Source organism: Poecilia mexicana, unplaced genomic scaffold (assembly GCF_051168715.1).
Source record: "Poecilia mexicana isolate PSO_F unplaced genomic scaffold, ASM5116871v1 scaffold_4, whole genome shotgun sequence".
NCBI classification, from domain to species: Eukaryota; Metazoa; Chordata; class Actinopteri; order Cyprinodontiformes; family Poeciliidae; genus Poecilia; species Poecilia mexicana.
In genome coordinates, this window is record NW_028263373.1 from 6937139 (window position 1) to 6951086 (window position 13948).

The window sequence follows — 13948 nt, forward strand, 5'->3', positions numbered from 1 at the left end:
GTCGCTCACATGATAAAGTGCGAGTCCCCGTGCGCGATTGGAGCAAAGGTAACAAAGAGAAAACATGAAACGACGTCCAGGAATGAGAAGAAACTGCACTGCTCTGAGCTACTTCATTGTGTTCTCAAACATGGGAGCACGATTAGTTTAGACCAGGGGTGTCCAAATTTCTTGTCACGTGGGGCAAAATTGTAGAGACAAAAGTACTCAAGAAAATAAAGTAAAAAAAAAAAAAAAAAAGCCTGATTTATTTATTTATTTTTTGGTAGAAGAAAGTTATCCAAATGTTTAAAATTATTTTGCACTTTTGCTTTACTAAAAGTAAGGCATGTAGTTTTCAAATTCTTTTTGGACTCAGATGAACACATGTATTCCCAGTTGTAAGAACAGGATTCAATAAGTTTAATAAGTTAAATAATAGCTGATTTAAGCTGTTCAGTAAAAGTCCCTGGATAGACGTAGTTCTACTTATTATTAAAGCTTGGTTGTACGAAGACGAACTTTGTGTCATACTTAACGCCAAACGTTCTTCCCCCGGAGGGTCTCCTCCTTTTGGGGGAGCCTGGGAAACACATAAAGAGTGGCACTCACGAAGCAACCTGATCAGATGTCTGAACTACCTCCAATGATTCCTTTTGATGCGTTGGAGCAGAAATCCTTACTTTCGCTTTAAACCTGAGTTTATCCCGCCCTACGCAGGACGCTCACTGTGTCCAGGACATCCCACATCCTAAAAGCCACATTATGGGATAGAGAGAAAAGCCATGCCTCCCACCTAAGCTGCCAGTGAGTTTACATGACACCACCTTTGATCTTTCACCCTGGACGATCTTTTAGAGGGGTCAGTCTTCATCGGACAGAACTTCCCTGATCCCCAGAGACCAAGGTCAACCACCAGGCACTCATGGATGAACTACCCAAACAAATTGAACTGGAATAAGTTTGTTTTTGTTGTTAACTTATTAGAAAAGTAAAAAAAAAAAAAAAAAGTTCTGTTTTTGATTTAAGTCAAGAAAAAAAAAGATAATTTTACAAAGTAACTTGAGATGAAAAGAGTAAAGTTTCATTGTGTCACTTTCCTGCTTTGTCTCACACACGATCCCGGTCTGCAAAAAAAAAAGAAAGAAAAAAAACAGCAAGTGGAAGTATGGGAGCATAAACTCTCTAGCAACAAGAAAAATGGACACAAATAAAGCAGCAAGGAAAAGGACGGAGACAAAAAAACCTGCTGTTTTCTTTTCCACTGGCTTATTTATCTTTAAGCAGGAGGCAGCCAGAGTAAAAGGGCAGAGGGAGGGTAGCTGTGAAACTTTATCTCTGAGAGAAGAGAGTGCCATTTTCCTGTGCATGCGTGAGTGTGTGTGTGTGTGTGTGTGTGTGTGTGTGTGGGTGTGTGTGTGTGTGTGTAGTTTTCACTCAGATTGTTAGACGAGAAGACGAGGACGAGACAAACAAAATATTTTAAAAAAAACTACAACGAGCGCTGAAGCCATAGGAAGGAGAAAAGAGGAGAGGAAGAGCTGAGATGGCATTGCCATGGAAACAGCTCGGGGTTTGGATGATTTTTCCCAAACCATAATGAGCTAGTTTGGAGCATAATGAAACCAGTCTGGCTTTCCTGGCTCTCACACCCCCGTGTTGCGTCCACGTACACATGGGGTGGAGGGAGTCACATATGTTTTGGTTTAGTGCTTGTTTATGTTCATCTAACAGCGGGGGAGCAGAGCCATAGTTAACTATCAATTAAAGCGATGATCATAAAACAAGGACTTGTAAATAAACAGGGCCAGAATAACACTGACAAAGGCTAGGGAAGGAAAAAACAACAAGAAATATATTTTACGGGCCAATTATAAAATACATGTGCCTATATTGAAAACAATTGTTTCTTTATTAAAAGAAAAAGTTAAAAAAAATTAATAAAATTACCCCCAATGCAGGAAAATCTACTAACTTCAAGGTTTTGTGGAATAGTTCTTTAACAAATGTCACTTTTTTTTTTTTTTTTTGTGGTTTTACGTGAAATTTTAGCTCATGGCGCTTCAACTCTCCAGAAACCAGTTGGCTGTCTTGGCTACCGCTTTCAATAAGCACGCTTAAAAAGATTTTTACACCAGCGTACGCTACAACCCGGAGAGTAACAAGTCTCTGTGTGTGCGTTAAAAACATTCGGAGGTGTGAGCCTGAATCTGTGCTGGTAAGTTAACGTCTTCTCTGACCGAGTATAATGAGCTCCCCAGGGTCTCCCCTACCTTCCACCCCACTTTCCAGCTCCCCATCACTCCCTCCTCGCTCCTCCTCTTCCCTAAACTCGGCCTCATTAACCCACCCCCAACCTCCTCGTGTTTATCTTAAATAGTAGACGTTGAGGAGGAAAGCTGACTCGAGCGTTTATTTACACAGGTAGGCTTGAGGATCTTAGAGGATGGAAATGGCAGAGAGGGAACACTCTGTGTGACTTTGATTCCTTTGTGTGTGTGTGTGTGTGTGTGTGTGTGTGTGTGTGTGTGTGTGTGTGTGTGTGTGTGTTTGGATTTGACTGCTGGGAAGAGAAAGACCCAAAACACCAGGTTAGACGTTGGGTCAGTGGCTTCACACCTCTGACTGACCCAGCAGCCACGATTCTGGGGTCAACTCAGTCACTTAACAGGCACACACCAAACATCGAGCTGCACAGAGCGAAAGCTTGTGTCCTCTATCCTCGTTTAAATCTTTGTGGGGTCACTGCCCAGAATCTGGCCTTTCCTGTCCTCCAAAGGGTGGGGACCACAATCCATCGCAGCTCAACACCAAATTTCTTTTAAACAAAACTGAGCTCTTACGCTGCTGTCACTTTGCTTTTGTGACTTTCCCTGCATGTTGGTCTACTGCAGAAATCAAGAAAGTGAAGATGTGAAGAAATGAAGCTTGATTGAGACACCAATTGTAGAAGCCTAAATTCAATTTTAGTTCATTCAGACCTTTAGGATAAATTATGTTTATATTATGATTATATGGTAATTTGTTTATTTGGATAGAAATGATTAAAAGTTAAATCTCTATTGCATGCTAATTTGTTATACTGGACTATATACTAAGGCCTTCTTGTAAATTTGCATATGTAATTGCAGTTAAAGATTTGAGGGTGTGGCCAGGCAGAATTAGTTGGGTAGTTGGAGGGGAGCCACACAGTTTTTTGACCTCTCTCTCTGTCTCTCTGTCTCTCTCTCTCTCTCTCTCTCTCGCTTAAGACTCTCTTTTGTTTACTCTATTATTTTTGTGGAAAAGTAACATTTGTACCATTTTTATTTTTGAAGTAAACTGTTAACCTTTATCAAAAGGACCCAGTCTGGTTTTTTGTCGTTTTCGTCATCAAGTGGACCGAAGGGGAAGGACGGAGAGCGTCAAGCTTATGGCTTCATTATTTAGGAACCTACACCAACCTTGTGGATAGTGTGTGTGTGTGTGTGTGTGTGTGTGTGTGTGTGGGTGTGTGTGTGTGTGTGGGTGTGTGTGTGTGTGTGTTTTGGGCTGAAGGCTGTAAAATTCAAAGTGTTCAACTCCATCCCGATTTTCCTACACTTAATCATCTCTCCATGAGGGATTTAAAGTTCAATTCTTTACATGATCCCCATAGGAATCACAGAATTTAGATGAAAAGTAATCAATCAGCGCAAGCAGCATCAAGCATTCAGTATCCAGAGCTGATTAGATCTTCATCAGTGCAGACAGAACACATGCATAGCATAGCAAGTCATTTTATTATCAGGTCTTTGCAATTGGACATTTGAGTAGCGCTTCTTGTAGAAATAGTGTACAACACTATAAACATGAGGATTGCGCTCAGTTGAGATGAGAACTTGGTGTCGTTACACCACTGTGTAACAACTCTACAAACCTGTTTCAGTCTGTTTCATGTGGGAATCAGATCGTTTCTGGCAATTACAGTCTGACTGACCCCGAGCTATTTTTGCCAATAAGACTTGATAAATATTTTAGTTCTGAGATGTGCAAAGCCACAGAAGACTTGTGGCTGTAATTGAATGTAAACCTCCCACTTCATTATTATGCCATTTCAATAAAATACATTGAAGTTTGTGTTTGTAACGTGAAGCAACGTGTCAACGTTTACTGAGTTCTGATACTTTTGCAAGATCCTGCAGGTTTTTGAAAATCATACTTTTTTTTGTGCAAAAACATTGGCACTGTTGTCACCAGAGGAAACGGAGCGATTAACTCGAAAGTTCAGCCCGACATATTTCCATAGCCTGCATGGAGGGATTACTTGAAATATCACAAATCTTACAAATCCGGTTAAATGTCACAGATAACCTGCTGAGGTCAGGCTTGTTTTCTTAGCAAAAGAAGTGAGATTTTCCTTCCTGCTTTGTTAACTTGGTCAGACAAGTCAAACCGAAACAGCATTAGGTGGCTTAGTAACAGGTTTTAGAAGAGATTTAAAACCAGCTTGATGTAATGGCAAGATGGCAGGATGGATGGGGTTAGGAAGGGACTTCCCCACCGCCTAACTCTTGCCGTTCTCTCAGTTGTCATCTGGATCCACGCTGTTAGGCTTCTTACAGCGGATTAGTGCCTCGCTTCCACCTGAGTGCACCTAATCCCGGTCTCACATGAAGACAACGTAACCCTGTTGTCAGGGGGTTTTCACTGCAAGCACATGTGTAAACAGAGCCGGAAAGTCTTGTTTATGTGGAAAAACATGTTGCCGACAGGACATTGTGTGAAAGGACGAGCTGTTGTGAAATAGACAGTCTGTTCAATAATGCGCTAGGTGCTGCCAGAGATGAGGAGCGGGCACAGAAAGAAAGAGAGAAACAGAAAATGGAAAAAGAAACCTGGACATCATAAACGCAAACAGGAACAAAGGCAGGAAAATAAAAAACAGAATGACCGGATCGGGTTTAAAGACAGTGGATGGAAAAAAAAAAATAAAAAAAATCACTACTAAAGTGCTGCCTGGAGCTGCTGCCAGGGTGCAGTTTCAGTGTGCCACTCTGACACAGTGAGCCTTTGTAACTCTGGCTCTCCGAGGAGCTGAGGGCGGCTCCAGCTGGCCCGCGCCCAGCCGGCCTTTCTCATGTCAGGACACAGACAATCAGCCACAAAGGGCTACAGATGATGGAGGGGAATTTTGACTATTTTTCTCATCTCAACTGAGCGCAATATCACAACATATGCTAGATGCCACTTAAGTGACTAGGCCGGGCAAACAATGCTTCAGGATTTTAACAAGCCTCCTCTAAATAAAGGACTTTGTTTTTAGTGCATCTACTCTGGTTACTGTTCTGCAGGGAACTCTTTCGGAACAATACTGACACTGTACTACAGTGAGCAGCGTTCAGTAGCGCCACACTCCGTAAAAGGCTTACACTTGGCTATAAAAATCCCAAGGACTGTATTAAATGTCATTGATCTTTATATACTTTTAAAGAATATCATTTAAAGATAATTTTTTATGCACTTTGCGCTCTGAGGGTCCGACTTTATTAATATTTGTAGCTGGAACAGAATCGTTTAATCTGATGTTTTATTTTGGCGGGGTCCATGCTGTTTCCTGTCTTAGCAGCCAATCAGAAGCCTCCAAACAAATTAATAACTTTTCATATTACAAGTCGCTGTCAGAACTGGGTAGTAACTAGATAAATTTACTCAGATTTACTTCAGTAACCTTTTTGAAAAAAAAAAATAAAAAATTAGTTGTAATTTTTACTTTTACATGAGTAATTTTATTATGAAGTGTTACTACTCTTCTGCAAAATTTCTGGATACCCTACCCACTCAAAAACTTCACCAAATCAAGAAAAAACTTGTTTTAACCAATAAATAAATAAAAATCACCAGACTCAGACTTGCAGTTTCTGTTAAAGTTTCATAAGTTTTGTATTGAAAGAAACTGATTTGGAAAACTTCTTATATGTATATTATTCATCATAATATGAATTATATTTGAAATATTTCATTTTGGTCTTTAAAATACCAAAATTTCCACACAGCTTTATATGTTGCTATGTGTGATGATGGACATTTGAAATATTAAATCTCCCATTCATCAGCAAAATTATTGAAAAAGCAGTTTTTAAACAATTAAATAACTTCCTAACAATAATGAATCGGTTTGACTCCTTCCAGTCTGGTTTTCGTGCTCACCACAGCACGGAGACGGCCCTTGTAAAAGTGTTCAGTGATATCCATATAAATACAGATTGTGGCAGCAGAACCACAGTGCTGGTTCTGTTGGACCTCAGTGCAGCTTTCGACACTGTTGACCATGACATTTTACTGAATCGGCTAGAGTTGGGTCGGACTCTCCGGTCCAGAGCTCAACTGGTTTGAATCTTACATAAAGAACAGGGATTTCTTTGTTTCAATCGGAAACTTCTCATAAAAGAGGTCAAAGGTCACATGTGGGGTACCCCAAGGTTCAATCCTAGGACCCCTTCTTTTCAATATTCATATGCTCCCACTGGCTCAGGTTATAACAGGAAATAAGATCAGTTACCATAACTATGGGGATGATACACAGCTTTACATCACGATGTCACCAAGTGACTCTGAACCCATCCAATCACTGAACAGATGCTTAGAACAGATCAATGTGTGGATGTGCCAAAACTTTGTCCAACTGAACAGAAACAAAACTGAAGTTATTATCTTTGGACCTGAAGAGGAGCGAACTAGAATCAATGCACAGCTTCAGTTATTACAACTGAAAACCAGTGATCAGCCCAAAACCTGGGAGTAGTGATGAACTCTGACCTGAACCCTCAGAGCCACATTAAGACAGTCACAAAGTCGGCCTTCTATCACCTGAAGAACATTTCCAGGATTAGAGGACTAATGTCTCAGCACGATCTAGAGAAACTCATCCATGTATTTATCTTTAGCCGCATTGATTATTGCAACAGCATCTTCACAGGTCTGACTAATAAATCAATCAAACAGCTGCAGCTGATCCAGAACGCTGCTGCTCACGTTCTCACTAAAACCAGGAAGATAGAGCACATAACACCAGTTTTAAAGTCCCTACACTGGCTCCCTGTAGCTCAAAGAATATACTTTAAAATACTGTTGTTAGTTTATAAATCACTGAATGGTTTAGCACCACAATACATTAAAGATCTGTTATTGCTGTACCAACCATCTAGACCCCTCAGATCTTCTGGTTCTGGTCTGCTCTGCATCCCCAGAACCAGAACCAAACAAGGAGAAGCAGCATTCAGTTTCTATGCACCACAGATTTGGAACAAACTTCCAGAAAACTGTAAAACAGTTGAAACACTGGGTGCCTTTAAATCTCAACTTAAAACCCACCTGTTTAGAGTTGCTTATGGCTAAATTAGGTTAGAGTGTGAGTTTTGATGTCTTTGATGTTTTTAATGTCTTCATCTTTACTTTTTATCTATTTATTAAATTCTTTTTATTTCTCTTTCTCACTGTTTACGTTTTAATGATGTAAAGCCCCCCGGAAAACGTCCCAGTTAAACGACGCTTAACTAACGTCCTATGGGGTTTAGAGTCCCGGTTGACAGCGTCTCAACTAAAAACCTAGAGGTTGGAGTCCTTGTCAAACGGTGTTTTTAACTAAAGTCCCAGAGGGTTAGAGTCCCAGTTAAATGACACTTAACTGAAGTCCTAAAAGGGGTGCGGGTTTTAATGTTTTTATCTTTTTTAATCTTTTTTTTTTTCAAAATCTCTTTCTCTTTCTCATTGTTTATTCAATGTCACCTGCTGTTTTTATTTTAATTATGTAAAGCACTTTGAAATGCCTTGCTGCTGAAATGTGCTATACAAATAAAATTTGATTGATTGATTGATAAATGACAGATTTTTGGTACTTAAGTTGCCTTTCTACCAAATTCTTCTTTGTTTTTTATTCTTACTTTTACTTGAGTAAAAATATGCTTAAGTAGTGCTACTCTACCCGCCTCTGGTCCCTGCTGAAGAAAATCATCCCATCAGCATGATGATGCCACCACGCATGCAGGGAAGAAAGTTTAATGTTGACCTTATCTGACCAGGACATCTTCTTCACCGACATGGTTTGTGAAAAACTGCAAATAAAAATAAAACAAAGTTGTAAAATTGACCTTCTATTTCTCAATTACCCGTGAATTTATGATGGCACGTCTCATAAAATACCTTACAATTTGTGGCAATGTTGTGATAAGACATAATATTTCAGCAAGGCGCTGTGCATTTGTTACCTGTTCACTAAGCTCATTCCTGGTAAAATACTTGCAGTAAAATGAACTCGGATGCATGTTGCCGGCAGGTCTGGACAGTAGGAACGTGAGCAGACTCACAGAGACATCCGTCTACTCTGAGACAGAAGACCATACATGTGTGCAGCCGTGAGCTGACGGGTCATTTGTGCTTTCCTTTCTTTTCTTTAATTATGTCAGGCATAATTTAAAAACACACAGTCTGTCTTCTTAGTCAGCACTTAAAGGCAAACGTTATTTGCAGCCCAGGAGCAGTGAGTGAACAGAGAGCTTAACTACAACCTGTCAGCTGCTCGCCCTTCCTCCTGCTGCCCAGACGCACAGATAAGAGCAAACAGCGTGGCGCTCTGAATGCAAAAAGGGGACGACTGGAGCTTGACTTATGAGACACATGCAGCCCATTTGTAAGGAGATGTGTGACAGACGTACCTTCGAGTGTGTTATCCCCGTTTTTACGACTCTGACAGGAAGTCACTCCCTCACACGCACCTCAACACAAACCTTTTCACAGCTTATTGTAAGCGGAAAACGTTTTAGCAGGTACAGCCGCTTACACCCCTTGAACTTTTTTCACTTTTTTTTTTTTTTTTTACACGTCAAAAACCACAAACTTTCAGCGTATGAAATTGTATTTCGTATGACGGATTGGCGTGTTGTTTCGGCTTGAAAATCAAATGGATCCTGCGTGTATAAGTCGACGAATTTCGACATGCAAACTGTAAACAGGATTCTCTCTTGGAGTTCTTTCAGTGCTTTCTTTCCTTTATCATTCTGCAATAAAAGCCCAAAACATGGGATACATAAGTTATAAGCTGCTGTTGGCAGATTCTCCCATGTGAGCTTTGGATCTCTGCAGCTCCTCCAGAGTTAGCGTGGATCTCTCCGCTACGTCCTTAAAGCCATATGTAACTTTTATGAAGAATGTGTTTTTACGTATCTGTAAAACTCTCACGATGTCATGACAGCATAACATCAGACGGATAAACTGTGAAAAGTTTGACTTCTTCCACCTCCTGTCTGAGCTACAATCAAATCAACTCTTCCTATCGTGCAAAAATCCCAACAAACTCTTTGAAGTTTATATTGGTAAAGCGCGAATACTCCTGCACTAGAGCTCACCTGAAACAACACCGGTAAATGGAGGAGTCTGTATAAAACAAGCAGAGAGCTGAAAGGCCACTTTGCCACTTGGCACGCCGCCATTTTCCATTTAAAGTGCCCTCCTTTCTAATCCATCTCTCCCCACGAGAATCAGGTTGGGAGGTGAATCCATTTTGCTTCTTTCAGCAGAATAAAAAAAAAAAAAATCCTTTCAAATTTCCCCTAAACACACATCACTCAGTGCACCTTCATGTTATTAGTGTGTGGCGAGATTTCCCCTCGGCTCAAACAAGGCCTGTCTGTTTTGGTGATCAGATCCTCATCAAGAGAAGACAAAGAAGAGGGATTGAGGACAGATGTGCAGGGGGAAACGAGTGGTTTCAGAAAGATTTCCAAGACAGCTGCAGGCAGAGCGGTTACTCTTACAATAGTTTGGCAGCGATTCAGATTTCTGTGTGTTCCACCCTTCTTCCCAGCTCCTCTTTTTTTTCCCCCTCCCTTTTCCTTCCCAACTCACTGGCTCTCTGTTTAGAAAAAAAAAACATTTCGAAAGCTCTCTTCTACTCCAGCTGCTTTCATGGTTTCCTTTTCCTCCCTCGTATCAACCTTCCTTTTTTTTTTTTTTTTTTGCCACAGACGAAAAGGAAAAAAACAAAAACAAAAGAAAAGCACTCAAAGTGGGCCTGTAATCAGTATCTGAAGGTCACGCTTCACGTGACGGGAGGAGAGGGGAAGCAATGTGGAGGAGACGTGGAACAGTTTTGCTGGCAACGGCACACAAAAACAACGTCACGACGAAGGAGGAGGGAGGCAGTGCGGTGAGGCCTGGCTCTATTATCGTGATGTAAACACTCACACAGCCCCCACTGTTGTGGTTACCTGACACAGAGATAAAACGATCGCTCTTCTCAGCCACCTCGGGGACCGATGTGCGTCAGCGGCTTCTCGCTTTGAACTCCAAGACACAACTTTTGGTCGGCTCAGTTCAACCGTTGCGATCCCGCTACGTAGGGCGACGTCGGAAAGATGATCAGGTGGAGGAATGCGCCGTCCGCGATTATCGATCAGGGGGCTTTACGCGTTCTTGGCCGTCCCTCTGCGCGAAACAGGACATTTAATTGGTGCAAAGGGGGAACAATTTAGAGTGTGTGCTAGGATGCAAAGTGAGTTACAGTTTCAGGAGAAAGTGCAGAACAGGTCACATTACTTACCGAGATGAAGCACAAAACCAAAACACAGTTCTGCAAAGAGAAGCCAAGACGCATTCATTTAGGATTTTATGATATAGACTGGCAGGGGGAAAAAAAAAAAGGTGAATTGCAAAATAGTGATACGGCTTTCAAAATGTGGATCCCATTCGTGCTCTGGTCTCTGCTTCTAAACTAACAGCCCAGGTTACTGTGGATTGGTTTAGACCAGTGGTCTGCAACTTTTAGATACGTTTCTGTTTCAGCACACCTGGCTCCAATAGTAGTTCATTAGCAGAGTAGAGTCTGGCTACATGTTCAGGAGGTAAAGTAGCCATTTAGTCCAAGTGTGTAGGACAAGAGACGCATCTAAAAGTTGCAGGACTCGATGAGGCCAGTGGTTTTGATCAAAGCGTACTCATGTATCAGACTGGCTCAGTTGATACTCTGTTTTGTGTTCCTCTTGCTTCTCGTAATGTTCCAAGGATTCTCCACTGCCTTGAAGAGAGGAGAAATGCTTCACTAATAGTTTTATGCTTTATTCTACATAAATCACGTGAAATCTGCACAGCCTGTACTTTTGATCAACCGTGAACACTGTTTAAATGTCATCCTCCTTGCAAGGGGTTTTCCCATGTGCTCCCCCCATATTGCCACTCTCCCACCTCTGTGCATTCACTGTGGCGTCCTGTCTCACTCGCTACACTTCAAAAGGTGCTGGATCGAAATTTGTACAGCAAATTTAAACATCCATCCATTTTCTTTACACCCTTGTCCCTTGGTGGGGTCGGGAGGGGTGCAGCTAACGAATCCAGGCGAGAGGCGGGGTACACCCTGGACAGGTCACCAGTCTGTCGCAGGGCAACACAGAGACACACAGGACAAACAACCATGCACACACACACTCACACCTAGGGGCAATTTGGAGAGGCCAATTAACCTGACAGTCATGTTTTTGGACTGTGAGAGGAAACCGGAGTACCTGGAGAGAACCTATGCATGCACAGGGAGAACATGCAAACTCCATGCAGAAAGACCGGGGTTGGGAATTGAACCCAGAACCTTCTTGCTGCAAGACAACAGCTCTGTGCAGCCCAAAATTTAAACATGCATCAGCATTTCCTAGTTCATTTTACTCAGCCTCGAATACCCAGGAAGCTCTGCTCTACAACAATGTTTGCAAAAACTCTGCTGCTTTGTCCATCAGGTACTTTCAGTACAACAAGTTGGGGGGGGGGAAGGCAATACTAATAGTTTTGGGTACTTATGATCCACTAGAATCTGTTTTCATCTTTCTGAAGTCCCTGATCTTGCTAGTACTTTGCTTCACATGTGGGCACATGAAGCAGATGTGCAGGTGAAGCCCGTAAGTCTTCTGCTTAGACGGTTCTGGTGTCCACATGTCCTCCTGTAGCTGGTTCACAGAGATCCGCCTCGTTAAAAGTCACAGATGCTCTCGGATCGGAGCACAATAGACCAAATGTTTTGGCTCAAGCATCTGTTTTCACAACTGATGCAGAGAGGTCGGACAGTTTCCTTCATGCTATGTCTCGTACTGTTTTTTTTTTTTTTTTTTTCCAAAACAGCTGAGCGCGAAAGCAAGAAATGTGTTTTTAAAAACTCTACTGCACTAAGTTACAATGAGTGCATTCAATTCCAACCAGAGAAGTAAATACACATCTTGCATGGCTTATATATGGGGGTTTATTCTGAATTGTTACAGCTTGCTGAAGAGTAGAGGGCCGTGTTTGATACTGGTTTCTCGATTGGTGACTGTATGACGTTTTTATGACTTTTTGTTTTTGCGTTTTTACGACGTAAAGCACTTTGAACTGCCTTGCTGCTGAAATGTGCTATCCAAATAAACTTGATTGATCGATAGGCTGATTAAAGAGAAGATTGTTTAAAGAAATGCATGGAGGGAATCAACAGAATGTCTCAGAGGCACAAACCCGCTCCACACACACACGCACACACACACACAGTTGGAAAGCGCCGTGGTCCAATTTGCTGAAATGTTTTGAGAAAGCTTTATTTTGACTTGTTGGACGAGTCAGACGTTTGACACTTGCTGAGCACTGACAGACAGCAGAGCGTGGACCAACTGTCTGTCCGCTCAAGTCTCACGCGGGACGAGAAGAGAGAACCCTCTCTCCGACCCCTTCCCCCGGCCCCCACAAGTGGAAACCCGATCCCCTTCAGATTTCCAGTTCAAACGCTGAGAGAAAAGCCTGAGAAATGCAATTTGCTTGAGAGCCTCAACAACTCGGATGACAACGGCGGCGAAACCCAGTGAACTCAATGGGAAAAGCATGAGCGGCAATGAGCTTCTTGGCAGATTTAATGTACAATATGTGTGCGCGAGTCTGTGTGTGAGTCTGAGTGCGGGTAGGTTCCCATAGAAAGGCTTCGCCGAGAAGTGACTTTGATTCCTTTAACGATTTGAGGAAGCAAAATATGCGCAGCCGTCATTAAGCGCTGAAAATTATGTTGCATATCTTGAAAATACAGCAATTATTGTCGCTCAATGTTGCATAATCTGCCGTCGAACACTTAAGTCTGATTGTAATTGCCAAGTAATGGGATACACATGATGGCCCACTCTGGGCAGACTGAAGCGCTTTTTCAGTTTTCAGCTGAACGTATTTATTTTACCTTCAGCTACTGCAGCACATCCATCAGGTTAGCAAAAGAAAAAAAAAAGACAACCGAAATCAGCACAGTTTGTTTTTACTTTAAATAGATTTATTTCTCCGTGAGCCTTTAATCGTCCGTAAGACCCCTGAAGGACCGGATGATGGATGGCGCGGTGCACAAAGAAAAGCAGCAGAACGGGCGAGGACAGGTGAACATCTGCGCCCAAGAAGATCGTCCAAACGTCTGGTCAGATGTAAAACGCAGCGCAGGACAGTGTTTGCATTTATTCGTCCTCGTGAGCTCAAAGGTCACGCGTTGGCAGGTAGGAAAGGTTATTTCTCATTGGATCATTGGAGGCTTGTAAAACCGTAAAAGCGGTTATAAAAATCACCCCCAGAACCGGCTCAGATGCCATCCATATGGTGGCGAGTTTAACAAGGAGAACCTGCACCTCCTTGCAGCTGCTCGCTCTCTGGTGCCTAATTTCCCGTTTTTCCTCCCTCAAAGTCTCTTCCCTGTTGATCCCCCACCATTTTATTTTTTTTTTCCAACTGCATTTTCTCACCAGCTCACCTTCCAGTTCAACAACATTTTACATTTCTTCGTGTGTAATAAACATACACATGAAGTCCGTTTATATGTTCAGCCGCTGCACGCCACACAAAAAGAAATTATAAAGTATCAGGAGCATATAAACCCTTTATTTAAAAAAAAAAAAAAATCAAATGTCCAAAGCAAGAAGCCGTCATCTTCCGCTCAATGTTCAAAAAATGTTTAATGACAGAAAGGGGGGTTGTGATT